Source organism: Strix uralensis, unplaced genomic scaffold, assembly GCF_047716275.1.
Source record: "Strix uralensis isolate ZFMK-TIS-50842 unplaced genomic scaffold, bStrUra1 scaffold_136, whole genome shotgun sequence".
NCBI lineage: Eukaryota > Metazoa > Chordata > Aves > Strigiformes > Strigidae > Strix > Strix uralensis.
The window spans coordinates 23897-49114 of NW_027436774.1; the positions used below are offsets into that span (position 1 = coordinate 23897).

General features: G+C 46.1%; 1 long non-coding RNA gene across 1 annotated transcript; it reads right to left on the reverse strand.

Annotated features, from left to right (window-relative positions):
- Positions 1-1240: 1240 nt before the first annotated feature.
- LOC141938555 (uncharacterized) lies at positions 1241-15922 on the reverse strand. The gene is made up of 3 exons (XR_012627328.1): positions 15603-15922; positions 7070-7185; positions 1241-2437 (listed from the first exon to the last, which is right to left on the reverse strand). It is a non-coding gene; the product is annotated as an uncharacterized LOC141938555 (long non-coding RNA).
- Positions 15923-25218: the final 9296 nt, after the last annotated feature.

The following is a 25218-nucleotide window of genomic DNA, read 5'->3' on the forward strand; positions in this document are numbered from 1 at the left end:
GGGAAAAAAACCCAGCTGGGGGAAAAAAAAAAAGAATTCCCCGGCTGTTTTTGTTTTGTTTTTTTTTTTTCCCCCTAACTACTCAAAAAATTCAACTCCACCTGCAAGAAAAAAAAAACATTAAACACTCATGCACAGGCAGATACATACTAAACACACCACTCATTCAGCTACCCCACTAACCACCCCCTGCTCTCAGGAAACCCACCCGGCCACCTGACCCCCACAACACTTCCTTGACCCACTGCTGTGGCACTCCTTGGAACGTGGTTCCTGAAGGCCTCTAAAAATCACCCTGCCTGCAAACGCCACGGCCTGAGCCTAACCTCCACCCAAACGCTGGCCATGAACATCACCTGACAGAGCGGCCAGGACTAAGCGACAATAAACCAGGTCAGGGAGATAAAGAAATCCCCCTGCTCAAGAGTTTCTTTATTTTTAAAAGACACATTAACTTTCTCTAAATTCAATATACCCTGAAATGAAAAACATCCTCACATACAAGGATAGATGCCTTCCAAAACTAACACTCATTCAGTATCTACTCTATCTAACCATCACCTCCCGGAGTGGCAGATCACCCCAACTGCATCATCATGCACCTCAAGCCATCACAACCACTTCATATGATTCCACACCGCAGGCCCTCATAGTTGGAAGAAGAGGAATATGTTCCCCTCTGTGCACTGCTCCTGGTCCTTCTTTGCTTCATTTTGTACACTCTGGAAAACTTCATGGAAGCATTTGCTTCTGGATTCCCGGTGGCCCTATTGTACCTGCAAAAGACAAAAGAAGGAACTCTAGAGCCTGCTTACCGATAACTACTGCCTATCCCCAAAACCAACCTACACAATCTCCACCCGAACAGGCCACGCTCACCGACAAATCATCATCCCCTTCTGGGACCATTCCACCCCATCCAGAATGGCTACAAACACACAAAGCAGCTCCACCTCAAACACACACGTCTACATGCTCACAAACATGACCTAAGGATGCAAGAGTACCACACAGGGTAGAGTTAATGCCAGACCAAGAGACACAGCCTGACAGTACACACAACGATGCTGAGGTGATGTGACGCAGATGCCCAGGTGTGGCCTGCCATGTGAGAATGCCAGAACGGTGGATGATATATGGGCGATAACACCTCAGTGAGTAATGGAGACGAAACACTGTGAAAGACTAAAGACTACAATGACACAGGTGTGGGAGATACGGACATGCCGACAATCAACATGATTAAGCAATGTCAATTTTATTGCGGTGAAGCAAGCCTTTTATAATGCTAGTGAGAATCACATGATATAATCACATGGTATAATTCTTTCTGACTGGACAGTTAGCTTTGCACAAGCTCCTTAAGCTCTTTCTTCTGATTGGATGAAAACTGCCACATTGACATTGTACAAACTTCCTTCTCTGCCCAAACCCACACCCTGAAGTTGTTTAACTTCCTGTGTTCTTCTTCATTCTTTCTGGGTTATGTCCTTGCCGACGCTGAGGCTTTACCAGTCTTGCTCATATGCAGGATTGCTCACAGGTCCATTTTCTCGCAGGGACTCCTTTAGAATCCCCACATATCCCTCTTTTTGTTTTTAAGCAATCTAAACTCCTTGTAAGCCTTTTTGCAACGATTGTCCAATACAGGTAATTTAGCATGGCAAAATAATAGCAAACACAATAATCACAATAATTACAATGATTCCTCCTTTTAACAATTCTTTTAACCATCCTGTAATTCCCAGGGAGTCAAACCATTCAGATAAGGCATTCCTTCAAGATCTTCACATCCATGCCCTTGTGCTAAAAGCAAAAATCAATGGCAGCTCTATTTTGTAACATAGCATGTCTAACACTATCGGCATCAGTTAAAAGACCACTTAAAGCTAAAGAAGTAGCATTAGTTTGTTTGCTAAGCCAAAACTGCAGTGGATTCGGCCATGTATCCACAGGTATTTCTACCAAGCACGTAGAGAACGGATTTTCAGGGCTTCCGGTGGCGTTTGGTTGTGAGACCACCCATCCTTCACCCTGAGACAGGTTCCAACACAGGCCAAACACCGAGCAGGAACCCAGCGAGAGCTGGCATCTGTGAAAACACAAACATAACCCTCGCTCCAAGTTAATATCTCATTCGGTTTCTGTTTCATCTTTCTTAACTTCCTTTTTCCAGTATCAAAGATTGGGTAAAGACCAAGATCAAAGTGAGAGGAAGACTGAGAAGAAGGATACTTTCATATTGCCTTCTGAAGAAACCAACCTCACACCCAGCTGTTACCTAGATGTGATTTCTATCTTTGTCTCAGGCATTTTCCCCTTTTCGCATTTACCTGACCTTTGGTCATTCTCAGAACATCATCGGTTTGCGAGGAGAGCCCTTCAAACTTCTTTCTGTAGCTCTGGGATCCAGCACTTATCTGGGTGGCACCTGTAACTGTGAATGTAAAAGTGTTTTTCTTCCTTGGAGCTTTTTCTTCATTGTGACTGTCTAGAACACGGGGATGGATCAGACACCTTTCAGGGTGCCTTCGAGCTGAAATGATTCTATCGTTCTAGGAGAAATACAGTCATACAGCTCTCTACCCTACTTTATGGAGAGTATCTTGCATAAACCTCAGGTGGTCATGATGTAATTTTTTTTCTATTTGGAAACCTAATTTTTAATCATTTGAATGGGGACTCTTTAGTCCGAGGAGGAGAAGGCTAAGGGGACACCTCATCACTCTCTACAACTACGTCTTGTAGAGAGGTTGGTGCTGGTCTCTTCTCACAGGTCATTAGCGATAGAACAAGAGGGAATGGCTTTCAAGTGCAACAGGGGAGGTTCAGACTGGACATTAGGACAAAATTTTTCACAGAAAGAGTGGTCAGACGGTGGAATAGGCTGCCCAGGGAGGTGGTGGAGTCACCATCCCTGGATGTGTTTAAGGGTCGTTTGGATGCGATGTTGCGGGATGTGGTGTAGGGGAGAACTTTGCAGAGTAGGCTGAGGGTTGGACTCGATGATCCCAAGGGGTTTTTTCAACCTGAACGATTCTGGGATTCTGTGAAATTTATAGAGGCTATAGTGATTGTAAACATGCATGAAGTTAGGCCTCACTTTCCTTAACTGAGAGAAGAATAGAAAAATCTAGAGTATCTGGTTTAGCTGAGAGTTAGAAAATGTAAAAAAACAGACAAGAAACACCTTTTTGAAATCAAGGACTAAGCGTCTCGCCTCCCCTCTAACTAGACATCGCAGTTTCAAATTGTAGTACCCGATGCCTTGCGGCAACACGGTCTACGTTGTCTGCCTGAGGCAATTTAAAATCGTACTCAGAGGGATACTGTGTCCAGTTAGATAAGGCCTGGCCTAGCCGCTACCTAAGAGCGCAGCGACAGGTTCTCAGGTGAACGTCCTTTTTGTCTGACAGTGGAAATGAGGAATAGAGTTGGCTTCTTTGGGAAAGTCCTGTAAGAGCTCCAATGACCAAAACGGGGTGACTTTTCCATGGACAGGAGGTGCAGGGTGTGCTTGGGCCATAGTCGCAGGCCCATTCAGTGCTGCACAACTTGGGGCTCCCAGCATCTGAATGGTTGTAGGATTATCTACACTGTCCTCCTTTCCTTTTAAATGCGATCTCAGAAAACCAGCACCTGAAGAGATGCTTTACACAATCCGAGTGCCTTTCCAAACTGGGATCATAAAGAACTAGCACCTCCCGATGCAATTTCACCCACCTCCCCACCCCAAAAAGCCACCCCAACAAGCCAAAGCTGAAAGAAAATAATCTTCTAGCATCTTGACATGCCGATATGCCCAGCACAGGATCGGGCTGAGTGAGAGGCCCAGCTCAAGGGAAAGACAGACAAAAGCAGGAGGAGAAGGACACGGCCATGGGGGCGACACTTGGCTGGTCCTGGATTGTTGTGGAACCACAGCCTCAGTACATTATCTCCTCCCTCTTCACTGGAGCTTCCTGCAGAGAAATTACAAATCCTGTTCTCTTGAGTCATCAATTGCTCAGTCCAGAAAGTCATAGTTAGTAAGAAATACCTCATCACTGTACAATAAATACATGGGTCAATGAGATATTAGCAGTTCCTGTGAGGTGTGAACTGCTCTTGACTGAAATCAGAGGAACACACAGGGATCGGTGCTTTGTGTAATCAAATCCTTATCTAACATTTCCTTTTCACAGCCTCAACAGCACTAAGATCCATAAAAATATTAAAAACATACGTGTGCTTTATAGATCATGGGTGCATCCCCTACTATGTTTCTTAGTCATCTTCTGTCTGGTTGTCTCTGTCATTAGGGCCCCAAAGGGGAGTCAAAGAAAATTGAGGATATTCTACATTCATGCAGCGGGGCCCTAAAGACTGTATTTCTGTGTTTTCACATACTCCCTGCATGACAAATCCCCCACACTGGTTGAAACTAACACTACTTGAAAATAAGTCCTGAGATAACGAGCCAAAGATCCAAGGCAGAGGGCTACTGAAGGAGAGCTGAACTTGCCTTGGTATTACGTGTGCACATACATCGTCTGCTGCTGAATTGAAAGGCCCAAGGGAAAGAAAGGATTTGTTGCTTTCACCTTACACCTGTTAAAACATACTAATGTTTTTCCAGATGGTACTTCTCAAGATCATCAGACATCTCCTGTAGGTGCATCATATCAGATCTCGAACAGATTAACAGTGGTACCACCTGTATTGTATTAAAAGTTTGCAAAGCTTCCAGCCTGAGATCCAGCATTCCTGAACAAATTTATATGGCTAAATTTAAACCATCAACTCCCAACATCTTAGCAGCACTGATATTTTAATGAAGCTATTTACTAATTAAGGTAGCAAAATCCATCTCAAGTCAACACTCAAATGAGAAAGAAATTGGTTGTAAAATAAAAACTGAGCAAAACTTCTCTGGGAACTTAGAGATTGCTTAAAATAGAAGGATGTTGACAATTTCCTCCTAATGAAGACACTTGCTGATAAAAGCTCCCTTGTAAAGCAAGACGTTATGTAAAGATATATATTTTTTTAAAACAATTGAATCTGTTAATTATTTAACTGTTTCTGCAGTCACTAGGGGTCAGGGCAGTCACAGGAACGGGCTTGAACAAGGCCCTAGAGCAAACCTTCGCTAGCATGTGCTTTATTCCAGCTCTCCAGAGCCAAAGCCTCTCTGCAGTGCTCTGCAACGGCTTTAAATTAAGAAAAAAGGGTGCAGTAGGCTTGTTATGCTTCCTCATGGCCAACTCAGGGGAGAGGAACAACAACTTCTATTCAAAATTGCTAAATAGCTATTTTTTGTCTCTTAAAACACAGTGATGACACAACCCTACTTCTCCATCATCCTACACGGTTTCCAAAAGGCATTTCTGTTCCCTCCTGAACTGCAGAGCCCTCACCACACCTTCTCCTCAGGGAAACAGTCTTTGAAAAGAGGTGTTCCCAGGCAGGGAGTCTCATTTTACCTTTCCAGTCTGGAAATATTTTAGATCATTTTAACTGCCTTTGCTTTTCCCATTCTGTTTTTCTTACAGGTGAAAATAATGATAGAAACATGCTACTGTTGAATGTAGTATTTGAGGCACCTGAGAGTACAACTACTATGCTGCAGAGTAACAGTTCCAGATCTGTGTCTACGTTATCACTTTAGACCCAGCCTTTCTGAGGAACCTTCACTCAGAAGCGACATTCTACCTCAGACCATTACATGATAACAAGATTTGCACAGCACAGTTATGAACCAAGTATTTGGCCAGTAGGTTCTTCCTGCAGGCTTGACTAACTAGGGGTACAGATCACACACCACAGAAACATCTAAATGTCTAATCACATTATTTATGTTTCAAAAAATTAATTTTACTTCCTGGTTTTTTGCCTCAAGAAATTATGAGCAGTGAAAGAAACCCTAAAGCAAAAGCAGACAATTCATAGATACTGCTGCACACGTGGATGCCGCATCGAGGACAATTCTCACAGCAGCAAGATCACTGTAGTTTTGCTGCTAGAAAATCACAGCCCTGAGCTTCAGAACCGAGCTCTTCTCTTACTATGCTCCTCAGGCAGGTGACCTTGAAATACCATAGCCAGGAGGACACATGCAAAAGAAAGGTTAGAGAACGTAGAGCGACACAGCAGAGTCCACTTCATACAGTATGGCACATGTAGAAAGATCTCATGCCCGCTAGAAAGCCCTGCATAAGCCTCAAGTTTATACAAGAATCTGCATTTCAGCAGCATCACACTGAAGTGACAGTTACAGTATACCAACCACCAAAACCTAACTCAAGCTGATGATGATGATTCATGAACAAAAAGTTCTGCTCAACAATACCCACTGCTTTCTAGGATCATTGCAACAAATTGTATTTACCCAGACTGTAGAGCGCATTCAGTGTCATCATCCATATACTTTACGCAACAGTCCCCAGAAACATTAAGAACCTGCTGGTCATCCATCAAGGGAAGGAACCAGGAGTTTAACAAAAAGCATACTTGCACTTATGGGGCTACCTGGCAAATTTACAGGCACGCGAAGACCACCATTCTTCCCTCCACTTCCCCCCAACAGTTGTAACTGAACATTTTTTTTTCCCCACCCAGTTTTCTGTTATCTCAGTTATCTTAAAATGGCACGCTATTTTCACAGCCATGTTGAAATGACCAGACTTCTTTTATTTCTCAAGATGTGCATGATTTTAGCTGTGTAACTCTTTCATCTCTTTAAGTGCTGGTCATTTGCTCAGGTGATACAGCAAATCATGTAACACTAAGCATTAAAGAATGACTTTTTGGGCTCACGCTTGTCCCTGGTTTCACACTAGGATTAAATATTCCTGAAGTTTGGCAGATGAGAGCATAATTAAAAGCAACCTTGCAGAAAGTAGTATTATTTCCTAAATACCTGAAATAATTAAATATTCCTGCACAAAATAGCAAAGAACACTGCCTAGAAACTTCTCTTTGAAGAGTAGACTGAGCCATCCCAGAAAGGGGTTACCATATCTAGTTATCATTGATTAAACAAGAGCTCCTCAGGGAAAAGAGTGTGCTTCAAAGATGGAAAACTTACCTGGCAACAAATTCCTACTGCACCAATTTTCAATCATCTCAGAAGACAGTAACACAGTACACATGTCAAATCTTCACAGCCATCTTCCCTCTGAGCACCTCCCTTTCATTACATTGCTGCAGACAGCAAGCAAAAGAAAGATCTTTCAGACTAAAATGAAATTTATTAATAGAAAAAGACTAAATATACATTATCTAAGAAGAACCTGGTAGGTGAAAGTACAATAAAGACATAAATGTGACTGCTAGATATACAGTAAGAATTGTGAGCTCCCACAGACTGTGGGCTTATTTGCACAATTGCCATTTTCTTCTTTTCTCAGAGCATAAAGAAAACATAAAGAAAAAAAAAAAGAGTAAATTACATTTATACCACCTGGAAACCGTTTGTATTTTAGTAGACGATGTACCTGAGAATAAACCCTGTATTCAGCCGCTCAAAACCTGTCAGTGTTTCCCCACACCCTGGAACACCCATCCCAGGCCATATATTCCTGCAGGCAGCCCCTGAACTGCCTTATTTACAAGCAGTTGCATGAACACCACGCTCATCTTTTCCACTGTTCATTTTTGTTCCTCTCTCGCTCTTGCTTTCTATTCTCTCACTCAAGTTTTACCTGTAGCTGAGAGAATACGTAATAGGTGTGTTAGAACAATTTTAATGTCATTGGAAGCACTTTCATATTTGTATGGGATGTTGATTCTGTCCCATACATTTGTTTGCCAGTCATCAAGGCAAAAATGACTGACTATGCATAATCACATGTACAAACACTGATATGCGAGAAATCCTAAAGGATACTCACATAAACTACAGAATTGTAATAACTTTGTTCTGTAACGCTCCTCATCTTTTCCAAACTTCTCAGCCCATTACTTGTCATTCTCCTATGCTTCATCTTTTCTTTTTCAGGTTGTTATGATAAAGTCAGCATTACTTCCTTGCTTACCTTGCACATGCCAATTCCCTGACTGGGCAACTGTTCAAACAGAAAAGAACAATTATTTATAGTCTACTTTATCAACTACAACAAAGAAGCCCCATGAACAATGCACCAGGCTGAGTACAGGTGCCAAAAATCACAAAGCTCTCTAAAAGAAGATGAGATCTAGCTATGACTGTACTCTTCTTTTACAGCTCCTTTCCAACTACTCTAAATTACATTTTTGCTTCAGAATATGGTGGTAGGCTTTAGTTAATTTTAAGTATTTTTTTCCTCTAAATTTGAAGATATAAATACAGTGGAAAAGACAAAACAGTGTTTATGTCACGCTGTATCTTTCAAAGCTCTCATCCCCTTCTCCATTCTGTAACAGAGTTCATGTATCCCCTGTGAGTTGCCCCTTCATAATTACCCAGGAAGAACAGCACAAATATACAAATATCAGAAGGGAAGCCCAGAATGGAAGCAAGCATAGAGAGAACATCAGGAGAGTTTCTTTAGCTTTCAATTTTTCTCTCCCCATTTCAGTGTAAGGACTATGGGAACACACAGACTATGGGAAAATAGCGACTGTGAACAAACAGCAGCAGAACAAACAGCCTTGTCCTTGCTCAGCTCCCGGAGACAGCGGGTCTCCACAAGAGCACAGCTCCACCCAGACAGCTGTTATCCATGTCTGGATGCACTGCCTAGCCATGCTGCCATCAAAGGAGCAATTATTAAAAGGATCAATGTAATTTACTTGTGTTTTATGTTAGAGCAGAATTATTTATTTTTTGTTTCCCTTCAAACAATGGGCCCTATCAAGAACGGGTTAAAAGCAAGCACACCTACACACCCTCCCTAGAGCCCTGCCAGCTAAAGGGGTGAGCCTCTGCCTCCTCAAGCACAGGAGACCAGCTAGATGAAGCTGGCCAGCTGAGGGTTCCCTGCCATGGGCTCAAGTTTACAATTCAAATTGACTATTTTCTGATGGATGTTAAGTTTCCGCATGAAGCTGAACATCATGCTATTGTGTAAAAAGGCGAGAAAAAACTTCAGCAAGGTCTTACTACAAAGCCAATGGATATGAACATTTCTCCCAGCTCTCACACAGAATTGAGGTGTTTCAGCAATTATCAGTATCCATTCCTCTCTTTCGAGTTTCCCTGCAAGCAATAGAACTAGATGCGATCTCTGCAAGAAATGAATGAATTAATGGCAAAGACTCCTCAGCATGATAAGAGATAGTGCATTGAGGGTATTAGGATCAGGCTTTAATGCCCAAAACCAGTCTCACAGCCATGTTCGAGCCATAATGGAACTAGAACAAATAACAGTGCTACACAACATCAACTGTGCAAGGAGTTGGGTCCCCACCCCCACCCAAAATAAAACTTAAGAACAATGCAAAGATTAAACAGGTTAATTCTCTTTCTCTATCAAGAGAAAAGTGTTTATGCTCTCTGTTTAAAGCTATTCATAACAAAGATACAACACATTCATCTGTAGAAGCTTCTATTCAGGTCAGAGAAAACCCTTTTTAAACATCAACAAGTTACACCTCTTCAGCACTTCCTATAAAATAAATATTACCTATAAAATGAAGGTAGTATTGTAAAGAAAAAAAAAAAAAAAAAAAAGAACTACAGGAGGCATATCCCACTGAATTTGGGTAATACCTTCCTGGCAACTATTTCTGACCCAAGAGACTTCTGAACCAACACCTACCACAAAAGGTTTTTTCCTTCTTCAGGTGTTAGCTAGCAGAGATCACTGTTCTTTTAATTTAAGATTGTTTCTCTAGAACAAGTGCACTTTCCACTCAACTTTCTTCCCCAAAAGGAAACACCTTAATGGTAAACTGCTGTGCAAAGAATATTATGTGTGTAATACCTCTAGAGGGACCAGAGTTCAAATCAAATCTTTACAGAACCAAAATATCTAGGCTGTCTATAGGAGATCAACACTTCAGAGGGACACTCAAACTCACCACCTTAGCTTTCCCCTTGAAGAAACCTGCGATCCATACGCCAGCTGCTTATCCAAACACCAGCACACACAGACCTTGCTAAGCAGACCCTTTGCTTGTGCTTCGCTATCAAGCATCTAAGGTCCTGTCTGCACTTCCACATCAGTGACTATCCCCAACATACTGTCGCTGTGTCTGATGGCTGCTGGTGGAATCAAAGGAGGCTCCTCTTCTGGGGTCAGGGAAGATTGTGGTATGGGCAAAAATGGGTGAAGAGGAAAGGCCACTGGTGGATTTGGACATGGTTGCAACAAATACACAGCACAGTACTTACACAGTTGGAAAAGTAAAAAAGGTTTCAACACCCTCTGCTATCACCTCACTAGTTCCTAGACATTGAAGGCTGCACCCCACTCCCACATGGCAGAATAGCAGAGTCCTTCAGCTGATGGGCTCAGGTAAGCCAAGCAGAGAACAGCTAGAAATAACACTGCCAAGTGATGAGGACTGGTTGTAAATTCAAACACCATTTTGATTCATTAATCTCCAACAGCTAAAGACAAACCTAAAGCAAAATCAACATGACTGTAGACTAAGCACTCATACTGGGGCTATTTTTCAGCCTGCTGAGAGAAAATGAGCTGATCAGAGACACACTTCATTGAGAGCAGCCACATTAGTGCTGCTTCAGCAAGCCTGCAGTTAGTTCCCATTAACTGACCTGTTTCAGAAGCTGGTAACACCATAATTAACCTTTGCTTCAATTTGAGGTGAAACCTGTCCACCTCCTGATGATACCGCACCTGCCCTACAAGCCAGTGCAAGTTTATCTCTAGTCTTTTGGTGGCAGTGTCCTGGTGATGAGCTGTGACTCATTTCCCATTAAGGGGCACAAACATTCAAGACTTCCCTGGGAAAGCAGCAGAGCAGAAGTACTGTTTTGCTGGCTCAACGGACAGTGGCCAGTTGAAATCCTACCAGGTGATTGCAGGGAAGCCAGGAGCCCACTACAACTGGCAGCACCAGGAGCTAAGAGCCATCAGCAGCGAGCCAGCCGAGAAAGACACAGATCAACACCACAGTGCCAGAGTCATGCCCACCAAGGCAAGCTTAGTGCTTCAGCAGCAACAGTCTGGACCAACTGAAAATATGAATGGTTTATGCATTCACATTTCAGAGTAGCTTGTTAGGTTACAAATACCAACATTCTATAGAATTATGTCCCTTAAGTAAATCGATGAGATTCAGAGATAAAGGAAAAACACAAAACCACAAACAACCAACTAAAAAAACCCTTCAACCACTATTTGTTTAAATCCATCCATCTGAAATCTGTCTTCAGCAGCCCCACCTTCTACTGTTCACTGTTATCTCTTACCATATACCTGCCCACATAATGCGATGTATCAGTAAATCTTGAGAACATTTACTACAAAATGCAGCTTTCCAGTATTGAATTTCATGTTATTGTTAGCTGATATTCTTCAGGGCCTACATGCATATATACAACTTATTGCTGACAAAAATCTCTCTCTAGTGAAATAGTGTACATTACACAGATAAGATCCTCCACATTTGTAAGAAAAATCCAAAGTTTGATGAAAATAATTTTGATAAGTTTTTCTCTGTTCTGGGGATAATATTTGAGTATCACACCTATATTTTCTCTGTAGCAGTTTCACCTTTCAGTAGATTTTGTATGTTGATGCAGAAAGGTTCAGGTACAATAGTTGGTACATAACTTTTCATGCATATACAAAAAGTTCCTCAAAACTGCCTTCAAAAATCTGTTTAAAGTTTCACTCTCCTTTAATCATTACATTTTAATATTCTAACATTCTAACAAGAGTCATGAAGCACTTTGCCAAATAAAATACAATAAAAATCCTTCTGGATGAAGTTTTTAATAGCTTGCAAGACATAATTCATCTGAGAAAAAGCTACACGGTAAGAAAACGACAGACTAAAATATCACACTTTTTCCATTCACATAGGCACATTGCTTATTGTTAGCATTGTTGTATGACTCCAGCAACACACTTCCTCATAAATATCAGCCCCTCAGAGACACCCCACTTAGTAAAAGAACTCTCTCAAACAAACACAGACAGACAACCAACAGTGCCAGAAGGTCAGCCGACAGATGGGACAGGTGTTAAAGCCCAGATCTGAACGTATAATCTTCCCCATACCCCTAAGATACAGAGTTCAGCCTGTGACACAGATCATGAAAATATTTAACTGTGGTAATATTAATGTGCATCCCTCTATGGATAAGAGCTGATCCTATAAAGCTGATAGTTGTATTCTCCCCATCAGAAAACCTCCAAGCTATCTCGCCAATATAGAAACTCGAAGTACTTCACTAGAATCCGCATTCATCTACGCGGTTACGGGTATGCCTGTGTACAACTCTGACAGGCAGACATGCACACCCAGCTGTACACATTTCACAATGCAGAAGGAGAATAAAAGCAGAGAAACTGTAGACAGATTGTAAACTTTCTTAAACCAACTGATATACTGGAAAAGGATGCAAGTTCTTGGGTACATTGTAAACCAATCTAAATCCAGACTGCTGTCTGTCATCCCACCTCTCCCCTCCACAGCTGTGGCTCTGCTTCTCCCCTGCACCCCCAGCAGTGTTCAGGAGCCTGCACATATTCCAACAGTCAGGAAACCCATCTCGCTCAACACCAATTCAGCACAGACTCTGAGCGAAAGGAGAAAGTCACCTCAGCCTGGGTTAGACCGGTTTAATTGCCACAGAACTACTCTATGAAAATACAGTTTAAGTAAGCGAGAAGGATCTGATCTGTATAAGGTACAGGATTTACCTCGGGGATATTGAAAGAAACCATCTCATCCTCTTCTCTCCTCACAACATGTTCTTTCTTCTTCCCTTGGGTCAGTATTTCTGACCACAGCTACATGATCAGACACTTGAACTGACTTATCGAGCCAAAACTTGACACAGCAAAGAAATTTAAAAGATTAGCCTAAACAACTTACAGGAATTGTGCACTGAGCAGAAAGTTAGCCCACTTTGAATAGACAAGAAGAGTTTGTAAGGGGTGAAAAATAAGACAAGATTGTCACCTTCTACTGAAAAGGGACAGGCATTTACAAGCAAATATCCCCTGTGGAATACAGGGGCAGCAGCTGAAAAGGGGTAAAAAATGACAGCAAAGCCTACAGCGAGTACAAAAACAACTTTTTAGCCAAGAATAAGCATTCAGACTGTTGAATTTTGTAAGTTTATCAAACACAAGCTCTCCCAGAAGTGTTTTCTAAAACACATCACCCTACCATTAACTCTACAGACAAGATTAAAATACAAGATGCACAGACTATAACACAAGAAAACACACAGCCTATGTATTTATAAAGCCCATCTCCATAAAATCAGTGATACCCTCTAACAGACTAGAAGTACTCAGGTATCACCTCATTTATATTACAGAGAATATTTATTCCTTTAGAACATACCAGCAATTTATAAAGCTAAGCAAACAAACCCAAAACACCCCCCCACCCTATATGACTCTAAGAACACAGATTTCACTTTTTCAATATGCTATCCGGATAACACATATGCACATCAAAAAAAGAGCCCCAACTACAATATTTAATTGGTTATTGGGCTTTTCTATAACCCAGGCACTACACAGAACTGTTTTAAAGTTAACAGAATACCCACAGCAAAGGAAAGCATTACCTTGAAACAAACTCTTCTCACATTCTACACATTCTGAAACATAATCGGCTTTAATCACTGCTACACATAATACTATGGAAATGATGTAGGTGAAATGCAAGTCACATCTTAGAAAGAATTTTATGTAAATAGCTAGCAAAAACCAAAAGAACCTTGTTTTCTAGGAAAACATATTACTCACAGAGTGGCCATCCCAATCTGTCTTCTCAGTTCTCTCCTTCAAGAAACACTCTCAAATAAAGAAGATAATGTGAAGAATATGGTGGTGATTCGTGTTAAAAATATGGTGACTTTGTTGGTGTTTGCCATGTACATAAGTTAAAGGAGATTTATCATGGCTTTATGGTTAAAAGGGGTTTGGAGGTTTTTTTTCCTCAGTGACTGTTGTGAAGCAGGTGGAAAATTACTGGCAGGACCCCCGTCAGAAGACCCCAGCAACACCGGACTGCGCAGGTGAAAAATGATTGGAGGAACCCCTGCCAGGAGCCCCAGCAACATCAGAAAGCCCGGGAAAGTTTAGGGGGCTCTGCTGATTGGAGGAACCCCTGCCAGGAGCCCCAGCAACACCAGAAAGCCCGGGAAAGTTTAAGGGACCCTGCTGCGCATGTGAAGATGGGACTATGAAAGGGAGTGACGCAGCACTACCTGGTGCTCGTCGGTGGGGAGCAGAAAGCCCCCCCTGCCCCCTGGCGTGCCACACTTTTTTTTACTTGTTCGTATTGCAAATAAATTTATAAAAGATATTTGCAGCTCTGCCTCTGCATTTATAACAATAATATCGGAAACTAGAATTCATAAACTCGAGCAAAAGTTCAACAGTGTTTCTGCTGAACTACTGCTCTCATAGCACTTCAGAACTGTCTCTTCTCCAGACAAAAAAATACTCTTTTTTCTCTATTTGAGCTCTAGTCACTATAAGAACTCACGACCTGACCATCTCGCTTCAACCATCAGTAACAGCCCTTGTTTCTCAGGCACCCCCACCCTTTTCAATAGTTTACGTGATTGAAGCAATCAAGATAAGCTTGATTACTCTTCATTTCCATTTAACATTAGAATTGCACCTGAGGAAAACCTTCCTGCTTGAAGAGCTGTTTTCTCCTGAAAGTTGTAGGTGATTTAAAGAAAGGTATCACCTCTCCATGAAAAAACTTTCATCCCATCTGTAGGCAAATACAGCTAGCCTTGCAATACCAAAGCACGCAGCAGAAACAGATTTTTTAAAAAATTGGCTAATTAGCCATCTAAACTTGGAAAAAAATAAAGGCCGGTATTTTCCTCACATCAAATAGATGGTTATCAACCTGAGAGAAAAGCACAGAAGCAGCATACAAACAACAGTTTTCCTGATTCTAGGATCACAGCAGTGCTGTGAGGATCATGAAGTGTTAAAAGCCACGATGAACTTCTGCAAATAACAAGAGCATGACCAGAGGTTTAAAAAAAACTCTCAACAAATCTGCTTGAAAACTTTTTTTCTTCTTTTTTGGCTTTACCACCACAACCTCCTAGAGAAGCATCTGATTTTCAGACTTTGAAGTGTTAGCACAAGTACTGTCACACACATTCAACAAATAAATAAAGTCACTTTTAAACTTCCATAGTATGAAGGTATTTGATTAGGTTAGATAAGACTGTCCTGCTAAAAGTACCTTTGTGTCTGAACAGCAAACGTTGGTTTTCTGAGTTTGTTGAAGCTTCAGGACAAAAGTTCAGTTTGTGTTCCTTCAAAGTATCTTGCAAGAGAAAAATCTATTTTCCTTCAACAAAGGCAATACAGACAGACAACCCAGAAAAGTACAGAAATGATGTACGTGCTAATCTCAGAGAAAGGCTCTGATATTACAAGACATCAAGACAGTTGGGAAGCGAGCTTTTTTCCAAAGATGTATTCAACTTTACAAAAGCATTATGGTTTTACCTTAAACTTTCTGCATCTGGGATGTTAGCGGGGCACTGCCATCTAAACGCCACGGTGCAGAGTAGCCTCAGGGTCTTTCGGTAGCTTTAGGACCTGGCTTGTGATAGACTCTGTTGGCCCAAAATCCACATGGCAGTGAGCTGTGGTGAGTGCTCGAATCCATCTGCCGCCATTAACCGCGTGTGCGAAGGGCTCCCAGTACCAGCTGAAGTCACAGAATCGTCCAGGTTGGAAAAGACCTTGAAGATCACCCAGTCCCACCATCAGTCAAGCGACACTTGGCCGGCTCCTCAGCACTACCTGGGTGAGAACGAGCTGACGGGAGGGTGATGGGCTCTTCTCCTCGCCCTGTGCCCGGGAACGTCCCCGGCTGGAGCAGGGACAGGGCTGCCGGTGGGGCCACCTTTGGCGGGCCCTGCCCACGGGCAGCTCGGCCCGGCCCCGCTGCAAGGGCTCCCTCAGCGCCGGGCTCCCCGCGCCGAGGGCCCGGCGGGGCAGCGGCCGCCCGAGGAGCGTTTCCCACAGCTCCCGAGCTGGCGAGCGCGGCCCGTCAGTCCCGCTGGAGGGAGGGGGGGGTGGATCCGCCGCCGCCAACAGCCCCCGCCGGCAGCTGCGCGTCCCTGAAGGACCCTGAAGGAGAGGGGCGGGGGGGGGCGGCGGCGCGTCTGCCCGAGGGGCTTTTCCCGCGCAGCCCCGTGAGGGGCCGGGCAGGGCCCTGGGGGGAACCCGCCCCCCGCCGGGGAAAGCTCCTCTCCAGAACTGCCCGGCCTCTGCCAGGGGCAGGCAGGGAGCGGGCGCGGCTGGAGGGTCTGGGGCTCAGCCCCGGGGGTCGCAGCCCCTGGTTTTGGGGTGGTTCTGGGGGCGGCTCTGTGCTGGGCTCTGCGCTGGGGTGTCCCGGCACCCTCCCAGCGGCCTGGCTGGCTGCAGGCTGCCGCCGGCTGAGGCTCTACCCTGGGATGAGGATGGGTATCCAGCTTAAATGGGGGGGAGGGGGAAATGTGGCTTTCTCTGAATGTTCCTGATCAGGTTACTGTGCGAGGGATAATTTTGTAAGGTCTCTCTCAAAACCCCCAGTTTTTTTCCTGAGAAGTGAAGATTGGCAGTTGGAAATAGATGCTGAAAGACTTCTAAAAGTGGCTGACTGCTGGGCCAGTTTTGCTGGGCTGTCTAAGCAAAGTGAAGTTCACGTCCTTTCCCCCTTCCAGCCGGTGTATCCTGACCCTGCGGCAGTAAATCGATGGGCAGTCACACAAATGTTCTTCCCCAGTACCTGCTCTGCCCGTGCGGTGACACCGATGGGCAATCTTTAGTTTGTAGGTCAGGCGGCATTTGATTCCGTGTGCTTGTTTATCACTGCCCTGGAGTCGTTCAGGGGAGAGCTGGTGACTGAGTGTGAAGTGCTAGTTCGTACTTATTGTGGACCTTGAAATGTTTTTTCAGTAGCAGTCTAGCTGCTGTCTAGCAGTTCCTGTCTCCTTGGTGAATTCTGTTCCAGGTTCCTTGTTTTCATGATGCCTGGGTCAATCCCAGTGTTTCTCTATCCTGCTGCATTGAGACAGGGAATGCAAACAAATTGTAGTTAGACGGCACAAGACAGAGGGACTCGTGCAGAGGCAGGGAGGGCTACGTGCAGAGACATACCAGGTGCTGATAGTGTTGCTAGGCTACTATCTCCTGGTCCGGGCAGAAGCCTTGAAGATGTGTGGGTCAGCAGCAAGATTACCCCGGATTCCGGTGCAAACTGGCCTGGCAGTTTGGCCAGGGAACAGGGAATGACTGAGGCTGCGCAGAACGACTGGGTGAAAAGTTCACCAGCGAGGAAGAGGAGATACTTCATCTATACGACCCCCGCCCAGGAATTTACGACCACTGCCCAGGACTTGAGGAGCTCAATGCGCAGGCGCAAGGGGAGGAGACCTAATTACCATGAGAAGCAAGGGGAGGCGGTGATAGGCTATGAATATGTATAGGCATCTTATGAATATACAATACTTTGTACCATAAAAGCAAGGGAATAACTACAGAAAGGCGCGCATGCTTGTGGAGGAGCGATCCCCCATGCGCCCAGCACTGAATAAACATACCTGCTTTACAACCCCAAAGTTGTAAAGTTCTTTTTTCTGCAAGTCAGCATTAACTTCTATAGTCACTTTCTTTGGGTGGAAGAGTCAGGACGATTGCACTGTAAAAATATGCAGATGGGGTCAGAGTTGGGCTTTGCTAAGGTTTGCACAGAAAATGGGTTGTGTTGCCCATTCCTCTTAGTTCATTTGTATGGTTGAAGCATAATTCTTCATCGAAGCCAAAGCAGGAGATTGCTTTGAAATGTTTCTTATGCCAGCAGATCTTTGACCAACAAACCAAGAATCAACAGCTTGTATCGATATTAAAACCCTTCACAGCTGTATGGGGGGGGGGGGGGGGTAGCAGGGGAGGGGCTCCTGTGAGTGACTCTTTATCAGGGAGTGTAGTGATAGGATGAGGGGTGAGAGTTTCAAACTGAAAGAGGGCAGATTTAGGTTAGATGTAAGAAAGAAATTCTTCCCTGTGAGGGTGGTGAGACACTGGCACAGGTTGCCCAGAGAAGCTGTGGCTGCCCCCTCCCTGGAAGGGTTCAAGGCCAGGTTGGACGGGGCTTTGGGCAACCTGGGCTAGTGCAAGGTGTCCGTGCCCATGGCAGGGGGTTGGAACTAGATGATCTTTAAGGTCCATTCCAGCCCAAACCATTCTATGATTCTGTGACTAACCCATCTAATATTTGAGGCTGGCTGACTGTGAAGTAGAAAAAGAGCCAGTTTGAATAATGGCATCATTAATCCCTTTAGCCTTAGGGTCTGACAAGCGTGATGAGTTGTACAGACCTTTTAATGCGTCTTCCCCCTTTTGCTACTGGTGTTTCTGTAGAGACCCTTGATCGTTAAGTACAGTGCTTCCCTCCTGTCCCGCTCCTTTCTCTCTCCTGGTTTCAGCTGGTAATGCAAAGTAGGGTTTCTTCTCCATTTTTCCCTTTCTAAAGCAAGGGTTCTGTGGCGTAAAGAAAATGTGAATGCTGCCTTTAATTTAATGTTGTCCTGCCATGTCAGCCCTGTGCTGCTTCTGATTGCAAATAAGTCTAAACACGCAGGGCAAGCAGAGGGTTGCAGGCAAAAATTATGCCTTGCTATAATTGGAGTTACGGGGGCTCCAAACCCAGGTGCCTGGTGTCCTGCTCAGCCTAACTGGGCAGTGAGCTGGCTAAGCCAGGTTTGAGCACCCTCTGCATACGAAGCTTAACTTCTGCTGCTTTATATGCTGATGTACATCTCTTGGGTTTAGACCAAACAGATGTATGTACAGCTAAGCCTCTGAACTCTAAAAATTGAACACTGTGTTAAGTGCATGAGGCTCTCCTAGCAAAATTAGGTGCAGATTGGTTGATATTTTCATTCATACTCTCTTCCATAAACAAAAACAAGGCAATGCTGGATTTACTGCATCAGCTCTTTAACAGATCACTTTGTTATATGTCCTTCCTCTACAACCAACTGCAATGCCCTTCCAGAATCAGAAGCACAGCAAATACATTTAACTAAAAGAAGCCAGCGTTAAATGGTCTTATTTAATGTTAGCAGGAAGCTGATGGGAATATCCTTAAATCAAAACTGATATGAAACCGAAATGTGTCCAAAACTTCTGCTGTGTGTAGCGTCACCCTTAGTGGATTTCAAACCTTTTCATTTCCTGGTGATTGGTTCTAACTGTCTAGAGCAATGCAAGTAAGTTGGTAGCAACTTAGATGTTTTCTTACATCCACAGATATTTTTGAAAAAGTAGTTGTGACTTCTAAGTTAGGTCAAGTTATCTAAAAATCATAAGCAGGACAATTTTTTTCTCATTTATATTAATGCTGGGTAAAAGAACAGACATTGATTTGGAAACCTGTAAACTGAAGGATGTTTTCCAGTAAGGTTGTGGGTTTTTTTCTTCTGTGAAGTCTTCAGTATTTTATTTTCTCCCACAGTAATTCTAAGCTGCAGAACCAGCCTCAAAGGCATTATGGAATTACTTCTCCGATTAGCTTGGCTCCTCCTAAGGCTATAGACTGCATCCATACTCAGAAGCTGGTTGAAGCGATGAAGCCATCTGGGGTATTGAAAGATGGGGAAGAACTGAATCACAGGTATAACAAGGCTGTCACATTTGTTAACCTCTTGGGTTTTTAGGGCAAGCTTAATATGAGTTTTCTTTACAAGCTGGTTGTTCTTGGTAAACTGAATAATTTAGTCAATGAATAGATTTCAGAACTTGGTGAGAGCAAGGTAAGGATTTTTTTCATATGTTCTTATCAAAACAGCTGAAGCCTTTTTATTTCTTTCAAAGGCCATACTACTAGGATTGATGAAGTTCAACTTTTAACTTCTTAAGTATTGAGTAGAGCTGTAGTAACTGCCATTGCAATAAGGTATAAAAGACACTTCAGTTCAAGATCTTGAAGTCTTTGGGGCACTGAATAGATGTGTGAAGTGGCTCTCTCAGTTGACTTGTAGCAGTTAACAAAGCTGAAACAACTTATTGTGGGGTGAGATAGATGGTCAGTGGCACTAATCTTGCCCCAAACAGCCTGCAGCCCCCAATCTAGTTAGAAATAATTACACTAGATTTGCCCTTTGTATAGCTCTTAGATTGTGTTAATTTATGTATGTCTGCTGTGGGGGAGACTAATAATGCATCTTAATTTCTGTAAATTAATGAAGGGAGTGCTACATTACTCATCTCTCTTTTTTTTTTTTTTTTTTCCGAGTTGCAAGCACTCCAGAAAAACAGTAGCAGTCTATTAGACTAACAATTCAGTAGGGAGTGAGAATACATTTTTTATGGAGGCTCTTGTAGTCTTTCTGAAAAACTTGTACGCTGCCTGAACTTGCACATAGATCAATGTGTATCTTATCTTCTAAAGTAAACTCTTCTACCCACAGAGTCTTCCCCCTTCAGCAGTAGCAAACGTTGGTGGCAAAATATTTACATTTGGATCTTACTGACTCAGAGTACACAGTAAAGGTGGAACTTTCATTGTCTGGTGATAGTTCTAATGTTTGAAAGTGACTTCCAGCAATAACAGAAGAAATGGAATCTCTTTGCAGGTGCTGACAGAGATGCTGTTTCTGTTGCTCCTAGACATGTAGAAAGATCAGATACTTTTCAGTCATTCTTTGAAAAACTAAAACATCAGGAGGAAATAAAAAATCTTAAGAGTGACTGAGCTCTCTCCTTGATAATTGTGCAACTTTTACAAAAAGAATATTCATGTTAAAGACTCATATTGGTAGTGGATGTCTTACAAGGCAAAATTTAAGAAGGAATTGTTTCTGAGCACCTTCTAAAATACTGTTTCCTGCAGCATGAGAAGTCAGGCTTTTGGTTCCTTTCTGCAGTGACTGTACATCACATAAGAATCTTTGTGGTACACTTCTCCCCTGCCCGTGGTTTGAGAATGAGTCAGCTGTATCAGAAAGCAAGGTTGTCCCTAGGAGCCTTGCCTTAATCTTAGGTCTAGTAAGGGGCAGGAAGAGGAAGGGGCAGCCTGAAAGCTAAGGCAGTTGAAGGGGATGTGGAAAGGCTTCTGTCAGCGCCTTTGCCGTGGTGTCCCTCTGGATGTGCTTTAGAACCTCTAGTTCATTCTGCCCTGGTCCTGTTCCTCTCTGGCCACTCAGCCCCAGACGTTGCGGAAGGGACGCACGCTGTCAGCTTGACATCAAGTGAGTAGGGGCTGCGCTGTGAACGTACAAAACTGCTTTGTAAAATCACACCCAGGTGCATCTATTGTGCACCTCGTGTGTGAAACTAAGCTCCTGAGAAGTGTTCCTCTTAGCCTGGTCTTCCTCGTGCAGACATTTGGACAGACTTCATGTGCACAGCGAATGAGCCTTTGCTGAAATGACTGTCACCTGAGACCAGACTCTCAGTGGGCTGCGGCACCGTTCTGACAAGGGGTCTGCAGCACTGAAAACTGTCCCATAAGGTATCTGACAGCCCCTCGGGCACGGTAGAAAATCAAAATAAGGAAGACTAGTGCATGCTGTCGGATGTGGACAGAACTTTTTCGATTTCTCTGGATGTTAACCAGTGGTAAGATAGCTACAGAAATCTCTTACTTTTCTTCCTCACGGCCAAGGGAAGTGCCTTACCAGCACTGATGGCTCGTTGTGCACCGCTGGTTCATTACAGCACAGGATCAGCCTCTGAATCTCTTGGCTAAGGAACTCTTTAAAGCCAGTGTTAGCACCGTATTAGTGCCATACTGCTTGCAGCTTACTAACAATTTTTTTTGGTTCAGAAGCAACTCAGTGTTTATACTAAGTAGTTTAGCAGTGTAAAATCTGTAGTTTATCACAGTTTAGGAAGAACATGAAAGTAGCAAAAAACATTTTCTTACACAGTTATCTGTTCCTTTACAGCCAGTTGAAGATGCGTACGTACCAGTTGACAAGTTTGATGGCGTTGAGGTAAGCGTTTTACATTTTTTCTTTTAAGTGAGAAATATTTTTTTCTTCCTTTGGAATAGGATAACTTCTCCAGGGACCTGTGACCATGCTATTTCACAAGGTTATTTGTACCTTATAGTGTATTTAGGAAGCTGTAATTAAACGGCCTGACCACAGCCTATCCCAGGAGAAGACGCTGCAGTAAAATGGGAGCTTACAGGAAAATAAGCCCCCAGGCAGCCTGGCAGGCATGGGAACGTCAGGGACACCCCTTTCTAAACCTGTGCTGTGGAGCAGGGTAGCCTGCTGGAACAGCACTTATCTCACAAGGACTGTGCAGAGGGGCAGTAAAGGCAGTGCCCTTGCTGACTCCTCCCAGCTCTGACCAGGTGGCTTTCTACAGAGGGATGGGTATGGGGTAGTTCACGGTGTGAATCATGTCAGCAGACTAAATGCCTTGTTGCAAACCAAAAAAGAAGTGGGCATGAGACAAGCAATCTGGAAAATGGCAAGTAAAAGTACTCATGTGAGTCCTGCCTGGGTTTGTCAGCTGCAGGAATCCTTGTATCTGAACACATCTTGTACAGTGACTGCAGACCTGCGTGCTGTAGTACCTAAGCAAGTCACTGCTTGGTACCGCTCTCATGAAGTCACTTGTTCCGTGACCGTCTTGTGGCCTTTGTCTGGTGCAGACATTCACAGAATAACTTTCTTCCCTCAGCCGAAGTCATCGTCTGTCTGGGGGGGGGGGGGGGGCGAGGTCGTCGCCTGTGTTGGGGGGGGGGGTGTGCCGATGTCGTTTGTCTTTTGGGGGGGGGGGGGGAGAGGTCATCGCCTCTCTTGGGGGAGGTGGGCGAGGTCGTCACCTGTCTTGGGGGGGGGTGGCCGAGGTCGTCACCTGTCTTGGGGGGGGGGGGACGAGGTCGTCGCTTGTCTTGGGGGGGGGGGGGGGCGAGGTTGTCGTCTATCCTGGGGGGGGGGGGTTGAAATCGTCGCCTGTCTTGGGGTGGGGGGGGCGAAGTTGTCGCCTGTCTTGGGGTGGGGGGCGGCGAAGTCGTCGCCTGTCTTGGGGGGGGGACGAGCTCCTCGCCTGTCTTGGAGGGGGGTCGATGTCGTCGTCTGTCTTGGGTTGGGGGGGGCGAAGTCGTCGCCTGTCTTGGGGGGTGGGGGGGGCGATATCATCACCTGTCTTGGGGGGGGTGGGGGGGCGAGGTCGTCGCCTGTCTTGAGGGGGGGCGCCGATGTCGTCGTCTGTCTGGGGTTGGGGGGGGGGGGCGATGTCGTCGCCTGTCTTGGGGAGGGGGGGCGAGGTCGCCTGTCTTCGGCGGGGGGGGAGGGCGATGTCGCCTGTCTTGGGGGGCGGGCGATGTCGTATTCTGTCTTTGGGGAGGGGCAAGGTCGTCGCCTGTCTTGGGGGGGGGGCGAGGTCATCGCCTTTCGGGGGTGGGCGGGGGGAGCGCGACGTCGTCGCCTGTCCTGGGGGGGGGGCGTCGAGGTCGTCGTCTGTCATGGGGGGGCGGATCGAAGTCATCGCCTGTCTTGGGGTGGGGGGGATGTCGTCGCCTGTCTTGGGGGGCGGGGGCGAGGTCATCGTCTATCCTGGGGGGGCGGGGTGGGGGGGCTGAAATCGTCGTCTATCCTGCGGGGGGGGCCTGAAATCATCGCCTGTCTTGGGGTGGGGGGGGGCGAAGTCGTCGCCTGTCTTGGGGGGGGCGAGGCGATGTCGTCGCCTATGTTGGGGGGGGGGGGCGATGTCGTCGTCTGTCTTGTGGGGGGGGCAAGTTCGTCGCTTGTATTTGGGGAGGGGCGAGGTCGTCGCCTGTCTTGGGGGGAGGGGTGGGGTGCGAGATCCTCGCCTGTCTTGGGTGGCGGGGGCGAGGTCATTGTCTATCCTTGGGGGGGGTGGCTGAAATCGTCGCCTATCCTGGGGGGGGGGGGCTGAAATTGTCGCCTGTCTTGGGGTGGGGGGGGTGAAGTCGTCGCCTGTGTTGGGGGGGGTGGGGGGGCAAAGTCCTCGCCTGTCTTGGAGGGGGGAGGGCGACGTCGCCTGTCTTGGAGGCGGGGTGGTGCCGAGGTCGTCGCTTGTCTTGGGTGGGGGGGGGAGAGGTCGTCGCCTGTCTTGTGGGGGGGCGAGGTCATCGTCTGTCTTGGGGGGGGGGGGGCGAGCTCCTCGCCTGTCTTGGGGAGGGGGGCGATGTCGTCGTCTGTCTTGGGGTGGGGGGGCGATGTCGTCGTCTGTCTTGGGGCGGGGGCGCGAGGTCGTCGCCTGTCTTGGCGGGGGGCGCCGATGTCGTCGTCTGTCTGGGGTGGGGGGGGGGGGCGATGTCGTTGCCTGTCTTGGGGGGGGGGGGCGATGTCGTCGCCTGTCTTGGGGAGGGGGGGCAAGGTCGCCTGTCTTCGGCGGGGGGGGAGGGCGATGTCGCCTGTCTTGGGGGGCGGGCGATGTCGTATTCTGTCTTTGGGGAGGGGCAATGTCGTCGCCTGTCTTGGGGGGGGGGCGAGGTCATCGCCTTTCGGGGGTGGGCGGGGGGAGCGCGACGTCGTCGCCTGTCTTGGGGGGGGTGGGGGCCGAATTCCTCGCCTGTCTTGGGGGGGGGTGGGTGCCGATGTCGCCTGTCTTGGAGGGTGGGGGGCGATGTCGTCGCCTGTCTTGGGGGGGGTGGGGGGCGAGGTCGTCGCCTTTCTTGGGGGGGGGGCGATGTCGTCGCCTGTCTTGGGGGGGGGGGGCAAGGTCGCCTGTTTTGTGGGGGTGGGGGCGAGGTCGTCGCCTTTCTTGGGGGGGGACGAGGTCGTCGTCTGTCTTGGGGGGGGGCGAGGTCATCGTCAGTCTTGGGGGGGGGTCGAGGTCGTCGTCTGTCATGGGGGGGGGTCGAAGTCATCGCCTGTCTTGGGGAGGGGGGGTCGAGGTCGTCGCTTGTCTTGGGTGGGGGGGGTCGAGGTCATCGTCTCTCTTGGGGGGGGGGTCGAGGTCGTCGCCTTTCTTGGGGGGGGAGGGGGGGCGAGATCGTCGCTTGTCTTGGGGAGGGGGGGTCGAGGTCGTCGCCTGTCTTGGGGTGGGGGGGATGTCGTCGCCTGTCTTGGGGGGCGGGGGCGAGGTCATCGTCTATCCTGGGGGGGGTGGGGGGGGCTGAAATTTTCGCCTATCCTGCGGGGGG